Raw genomic sequence first — 8,096 nt, forward strand, 5'->3', positions numbered from 1 at the left:
CTTAGGGTTGGGTAATTTCACTTCTCTTTCTTTGTTTTATCGAACAACTGGATCCAGTTGCAAATCCGTCCGGTCAAATCGCTTGTACCTGGACGCCAGAGCAGACGTGAAGGCGAACGCGGATGTAGAGTTTTTTTCCCATGGGAGGCGTGGGTTCGAATCTCACTTCTGACACCATGGCAATCTTTTTTAAGAAAATTTATATACCGTAATGGATATTCTTGCAATTTTAGATAAAGTAGCTCTTTTAACATGGCGTAATTATGTTGATTTGTTCTGCTTTAACCATTCGCACAGGATGACATGAAACAACCCTTTAGTTACCTGTTTATCCATAGAAACAACTTTATAGCTAGTGACTTGACTAATTACATTGTCTTCCACAACATCGTAACTTCATAATCAATCTGACAAACCTAACCACCATTACCGTTACCTGCATTAATCGTCACTTATCGCCCAAAGCAAATTGAAGTTAGAAATACGCATGCATCGGTCAAAGTGACAAAATGACTCAGCTATGTTCATTTGAGGCAATTTTTACCAATGTCCTACCAACTACACAGGTTCGGGCTTGTAACGTTTTTGAACAAGTCGAATCCGGATTAACTTACTTTTACTTCAAACACCTAAAACTATTGCATTCAAAACATTCTAGCGGCAAGATAATGGAGAAAATGCAATGAGTAGACTCATCAGCTGAAACAATTATTTAGCAACTGCTCTTTTATCAACATTTGTAACCACTGTTCAGAACCAATCAGCCAACTTATAAAAATCATAATAGGCTATATTAGCACTACTTCATATGTCCGTGTACGTTATATACTGTTGTAGGCTATATGAAAAACGCGTATTACTAATTGCTCTGTGACTCCTAAGACCACTAAAATTTGGGCAGAGTTTACGAAGACAAATTCTACCAGGGATGTGCCTGATTGAAATATAACATACAGTTCTCTGCAGAGAGGCAGGACAGCAAGCTGTTTTTGGTAAAAAAAAATACAAATTTAGGCCCATGTACTAAAAGTAACCCTTTTAACCTGATTGGGAATGGGATAATTTTGATGACAATACAAGGCATGCGTTAAAAATGTATGAGTACAGTTGAGTTAAGTAAACAAAATAAAGTTGTGCAATAAGGTTCCACCTTCCGTTACCATGAAGTAGATGATTTTTGCTATTTTTAATAGTTATGCAAATATTGCGTCCATGACTTGTCGGTCTCAAATTGTATCGCTGAATGTTGCCATAGGAGCAATCTTCTGGTATTTGGACAGAGCACTCTCGATGTTAGCAGGTCTTTGCATTAAGTTTCAATATCTTCGCTATGTGGGTTACAGTTTTTTTTTCGCCAGCCCTTTTTGTAATCCATGAATGGCAAGCGATTTGTAGTCCATGAATGGCAAGCAAAAAAACTGATTGCATAATTTCCGTGTAATGATTAATTGCTGCTGTCGAACTTTTCAACCACATTAAAAATATGTTCCCATATAAATATAGCGAATACTAAAGGCTATTTAGACTGTAAATATGCTTTCGGAGTGCTGATAATGTTGTCACAAAGTGCGTGAAAAGACATTTTCCTTGTACTGTATGAGTGATCCAAAGTTTATTTACAAATGTTTTCATATAATTACATGAGCAGCAATTAGTTTATGACCACTAGAGCAGCAAAATACATCTGTTGGTATAGTCAGACATATCATTAACCAACATGGTTTGTGGAAATGTGTGTGTGCTACATCGAATTAATCGCTTGCTCATTAACTTTTTGAGAACCTGGCCCTCGGTTAGGCATAGTCTTTTATTCTGCGACAGCAAATTACTGTAATTGGTATGTCTTTTGCAGCGACAAGCCTCTAATTTGTGTCAGCAGCGCTAATCTGGACAAATGCTTTTCAGTTACAATTGTTCAACAACCAACGGCAAATTCCTCAGATATTTGTGAAGCCAATAAATGGCTGCACATTACGCAAACATCCAAACATTCAAACAATGATTTTACCGAAAATTTTAATGATTTTCATTTGTTTTACGTTTTGTTTATTACTCCTATTTCCAATTTCGGTGGTGGTATCTGCTTCAGGAATTTACAGTCGCGTGTGAGCGTGCGTTGCTTTCTTATCTGCGCTACTACTTACAAGGCCCGCAACCAGCAAGCTGTAGTTTAAAGTCGTTTTGGGTGAGTGTTGGGGAACGATGAGGTGTAGCTTTTTTGTGTGTATTGTTGGTTTTATTTTTTATATTCGTAGAAACTGATTCTGATGATTCTTAGACTAGCAAATACATCTGCTGATATAAATTAGAGGCTTAATTGTTGTTTCAAACGGCATGTCGATTTTACCGCTTTTGATATTGTGCTGCATCGTTTCAACCGCCCTCTTTTAGGTTTTTGAACTTACACATATGGAAGGGTGCAAAAAGCAAAGGACCGCATCGAACACCTTTCTATGCCATGTTTTGACGCAATCGAGCGTGGTTTGTGTGGTGGTAATAGTAAATCTAAATCATTAATCGAAAATCTTGCACCTCGAGGCCAGAAACTGGCGTTTTGATGCTCATCAGGTAACCTACAGGCAATTGATATGTCATCGAGATTTACACGAAAGCGAAGTGTAGAGATTGACATACAGAGTTCATTAGCCTCTGAAAAGTATATGCAGCGTTTTTAAACGAGGAATGGCATTCGCAAAAACTCAACTAAGTCAAAAACTGTAATTACCAACGTCGATAGTTGCTACAGGGTCTCAAAACTTGGTCACCATGTACAAAAGATTGGACCATGGGCTCCAAGAACGTCGTACGGATATTATATTAAGCATGCATTGGAATTCTCATTTCACCAACGCGAGTTTTTCGGACAGCAAACGTCGAGTCCGGTCATGAACAGGTGCTCCACACCATTCTCTGCTGAGGTTTGCGAAAACGAGGTGTAGCTATTGGAAATTCAAACAAAAGTTTGTCTATTACAGATGCATTAGTTGACAGTGTCCGCGTGTGGTACTGACCGCAACGTTTTTTATACTGGCATGCCAGCAAATGTTTAAGCATTGAATAGACTCTAGCGTATGACGTCCAACAATAGGGAAATGTCCCAGAAAATCATCACCCAAAAGTAGCCCCGAAAACGCCTGACTGAAGAGAGAGCAAGGAAAAAAGGCGTATAAATCCTCATCGACACAGTCAAAGCTATTGTACCAAAATTGGCGAATGGTTTCCGAAGCAATTTTATGTGTTAATTATTAAAATTAGGTTTGTTATGTATTGTGAATCGCTGACATGCTGCAGTGTTTCTACCACTTGATGCTAACTTTTGTCCTGCGAGAGATTTTCTATTGTCATTCCCAAGAGATTTTTTTGTATAAAGAAATTTATTGGCCACCTACTGTCGTAACATTTTACATTTGTTTGAGTCCACCAAACTTATAACTGGCCGACTGTTTTGGTTTGACAACTTCTAGACTGGTTTATACGAATCCGACTTCCCAAAGTCCAAATGGTCCAAAAACGTTTGTTGTCAGCGTAATGCTGTGTTGAAGGCAGGGTATCGGTATAAATCACCCGAATACAGTGAAGTCTTCTTTGTACCTTGAAAATTCCAAACGGCAATACAGCACGTTTTTCTAGCATAAAAGCACTGATTACTCAAAAAGTATTGGGCGTGTAACTGTGACGCAATACACGAAACAATAATGGCGTTTTGTCAATCGAAGTTACAATATTGTAGAAATCGTAGTGGATGACTTCCGTTCTCGTCCCAATTATTCGATACTTTTTCATTGTTGCCATTTATACTAACAGTTGCAGGAATCCCGCTTTTTAATACATTTCATGGCACAAAAAATGACGTCTAGTCGATCAGTTATAGAAATCCATGGTAAAATACGGTAAGACCAGTACGTTTCGAGCGTAAACCTTAACTAATCCCATATATTCACATGGCAACAATTACAGCATTGTTGAAGCCGCCATTACATTCCAACACTGCTGGAATGTAATTTGCTTGTGTAAAGCGTTGCGATAGAAGATAATTTATGCACAGATGTTAGGTTATATTCTTGACTTTTAATCATTTCTACCGAAATCGAGATATATGCGTTTCAAAGAGTGTATGACATCTTTATAGTTCTGCTGGTTGGAGTTTGGAGTAGGCCTACCTTACGTCAGAGATTCTCAAACCTTTTAGGCTCACGGCACACTTGGATCCTCTTAATTAGTTTACGGCACACCAAGCTTTTAAGTTAGTTCAAGTTCCAAAAGGAACAACAGGCGGGCTTAGTTAAGTAAACGAATTGCTTTGATTCGGGGTTGCTTTTAGTTCTGAATGTTGATCGTTGATTAATTCAGTCATGAAGAAAAGCGACAATTGCAGTGGAAGCCTATACCATTTTAAATAAAAGTGTGTGGGGAATTTTTTATCAAAAAAGTTTGAGTAAACCTGCTTTTGAGTTTCATGTAAATGTCGAGGTTCTGTGACAAATACCATGTCAAAATGAAGATCGATAGACAGGTTGTGCTTCAAAGTGTTTCTGTATAAAGGTTGTACAGACGGAAATGCGTGACTTGTTGCAAAACAAATCGTTTAATGACATTTCAAGCATTACACATTTGAATTGTTACGTCATAACTGAGCATATAGGATATGATTTGCATTACACGTTGCAATTATTTTTTCTGTGTGTGACTTAGCTGATTGTTTTCTCAATTGTTAAACTTAAATACAAGATTTAATTTTGTTTTAGACATATATATCATAAATTGCATGTAAATATAAATGCACTGTTATTTTGGAGTTGGTTTATCCGGAAATGCGCCTATTTCCGACGAAATTTAAGGCACGAATTATTTGCAATATTTTTCCATGGGTAAAGCGTTTAGCTTTTCAAATATTATGGATTATTTTACCCGATTTTTCTACGGATAAAAGTTTTTAACACATGTCGTAATTCGGATTTGGGTAAGTTTTCTGATTCAACCGTGTATTCATACACTACACCACGATTCAGTTACATGTTATTTAATGAACAACTACCTTGCAGTCAATTACTTGTTTAACTGCATTGTACTTTGTTGCACCGTAATCACTCAACTGATTGACAACCATTATTGCTGCGCCTCTGACGTCACAGTCAATTATCTCGTTTATCGCTTAGTGTTTTTTGGGGAAATCTGTGAACAGGGTTAGATATACCCGTGTGCAGAGGTATTTTGGACCAAGAGGATCCAGGTTGACGGATTGACAAAAGTCGTTCGACAAAATTTTAAACGCGGATAACTTTATGGTAGAGGATGATTTTAACGATGTCAAGTTTTTGTTTAATTAAGGCTAATAGCGATTTACCACCAGAAACACATTGAAACACATTATCAGACAATCCGGAATATTGTCTCCCGGATATGTTTGGAAAATTGGATCCGGATTTAATTCTACATATACTATACAGCCTAATTTCACATTTCGTAGAAACGACGACATATTTCAGAATATTTCATAGCATCCATGAAATAAAAGATTGCGCAAGCATCTTATTTATTTTGGATGTTTGGACAAAGTTTGTGAGCTATGCGGCTATTGTTACGTAACCAGTAATTTGAGGAGGGTTTATTATGGTATGTCATCACCAGTATCCTGGCAAAGCACTTTTGTGTTTGAAAAAACATACACCGAGATATAATTGTGAAGAAGTTTCTTGTCTTTTTACCGTCATAACAACTCGTGTTGGTGGAAGTCTTTCAGTCAGGTATACAACCTGTGTCCAATGTGTGATGTCATCTAGATGAAAGGCTTATATTAGCTGGTCGGAATGCTGTCTGTCTACCTGATAAAAGTGGTTACAAAAATTTGTCAGTCTTGTCAAAATAAAAAGTTTTCTTTTCATTAGGAATTTTTGCACTAAATTTTAATAGTGTGCATTCCTGTTACAACTCAACGTCGACAGAAGATAGAAGCTGTGAGCAGTTTCTCAAAATGGAGAAAACACGTTTTCTTCTCTTCTTGCTTGTTGCCGTACAAGGTATTGATTTTAATTTATCGGCATTAATTTATCAATTCCATTATTTATTGGTTTTATTTTTGCCCAAACACGACAACGAACATTACAGTGTTAAATAATCGGAAAGCGTTACAGTGGAGCGTCACCCGTGGTCTAAGCATCAATAATACATACAACTTTATTGTAAAGCAGAGGTTCTCAACAGGAGGTCCACAATGCGTAGTGAAAAGGTCTATGGCAACCTCCGAATACGTTCATTGAGTGATTGATTAATCATGATTTTTGAAAATATCTACGTATTTCATCAAGATAGGCCAGAAAACATGCTATTTACAGCAACACATAAACGTGAAACCAAAATCGCAAATCAGAGCGATAAAAGATATTTTGAAACGCGCCCACCCTGATGATGTCATCGGCCAACACAAAAACACATCGGCCAACACAAAACATAAACCTCATGTATTTGCGTGATAATGTGAATCTGATCCTTTAGAGTCAAATGAAAACTTGGATTCTTTTTGGTAGCAACATAAAACTACTAAACTGTGGTAGTTTTTCAACCGCTGGTCTGTTAATTTTATCTACCGGTCCCAGTTTTAACTCATTCCACAATGAATTGATTTCTTCTGACACAAAGTGCGTACTTTTGTCTTGTTAAATATTCTTTTTTTGTCAATACGTTCATATTACGTTTTAGTTTAGGTTTTGCATTGTCACTGGGCGTAAATATAATTTGTTTCGACGCAAGGTTGAGAATCCCTAGTTTCAGGCTTTCAGGCAACTTCTTAATTTTGTCAAATGCAATTATGTGAACTAGTCGTGTCTTGTAAGGGCAAAGTTCATACATGTCTAGGTGTAAACGCGTCTCGTGCCAACCATCAAAATACATGATGTTTATATTCCACGCTCAGAACAATTGATGCTCAGCTGTGAATGGAACCAATTCGTGAGAATCCTTTCACTTTTAAATGAGCGTGTTCGTTCAGGCAATGCGACACTTTGTTTAAAGCAACCTTTGTTAATATGTGATGACAACGCACAGCTGTTGATGCCACTGTTTATGGAAACAAAATATTTCTTTTAATTTGACCTTGCATAATATATGGCAACATATTAGTTTTTTAATATTGGATTCGGCCCTTCAAAGATAAAATCAAAACAACTTCCTATTCTTGTGATATGATTTTATTTTCAGGAATAATACGTAGTGCGATTGGACGCTTGTTGCAGTAGGGGGATGTATTGTTTTGTTCTATTTATAGCGATAAAAACAAACGCAATACAAGGGAATTTATCGGTTGTTCTACATCAAATTTAATTGAGTTTGTGCCCAAGCCGTAAGCATGGTCGCTACCATTTAAGTAACAAGTTGCCCAAAACGTCCAGCTATTACTTGCCATACCTTCAGTTTTATTTGGTTGGTGTAACTCAAGCCTTTTGTTACTGGCCTATACGATTGCTATGAACTGCCGGTATGATCCTACCTGTTCACAAAGTGGTAATTACGGTCTGGGTTTGGCCATGCCATTGTTGGACGCTTATATGTTGAGTCCTGAATTTAAAATAGTGGAAAATGGCGCAGTGGAATAAAGAAATATAATACGAGAGGTATTCATTTACAATTACACCAAATGTTGATCTAAAAATCTGGTAAAACGTGTCATGTGATTGGCAACATCGTTTAGAGCGTTCGGTTCGTGTATTGAGTAAAAAATCTGAGTAGCCCTGGTTAATTCGTAACCTGTATAACTTTGTATTAAATTCAGGTGCGGTAAAAAGGTCTAGTGCAACTAATGTACAGATACAGACATTTAGGTTCAAATGCAAAATTGCATCGAGGAAATGTTTTGGCGAGCTGTTTATGATCCTGTTATTCATTTAATATCCCTTTGTAATGCAATCCGAAGAGCTGCTATAATAAGGTTGACCCGATGTTGCGTAACCTGTAATTTGAACCTATGTTATGGTACCAACAGTACCCTGCTGTCGAGTCGCTATTGTGTTTACCAAAGCCCTTACTTCCAGATTTATTTGTGAAGAAGTTTATTGTCTCTGGAGCACCATAACAGTGCGTGCTTGTTAAAGCTCACCACTCGG

This window comes from Ascidia mentula, chromosome 7 (assembly GCF_947561715.1).
Source record: "Ascidia mentula chromosome 7, kaAscMent1.1, whole genome shotgun sequence".
Lineage (NCBI taxonomy): Eukaryota > Metazoa > Chordata > Ascidiacea > Phlebobranchia > Ascidiidae > Ascidia > Ascidia mentula.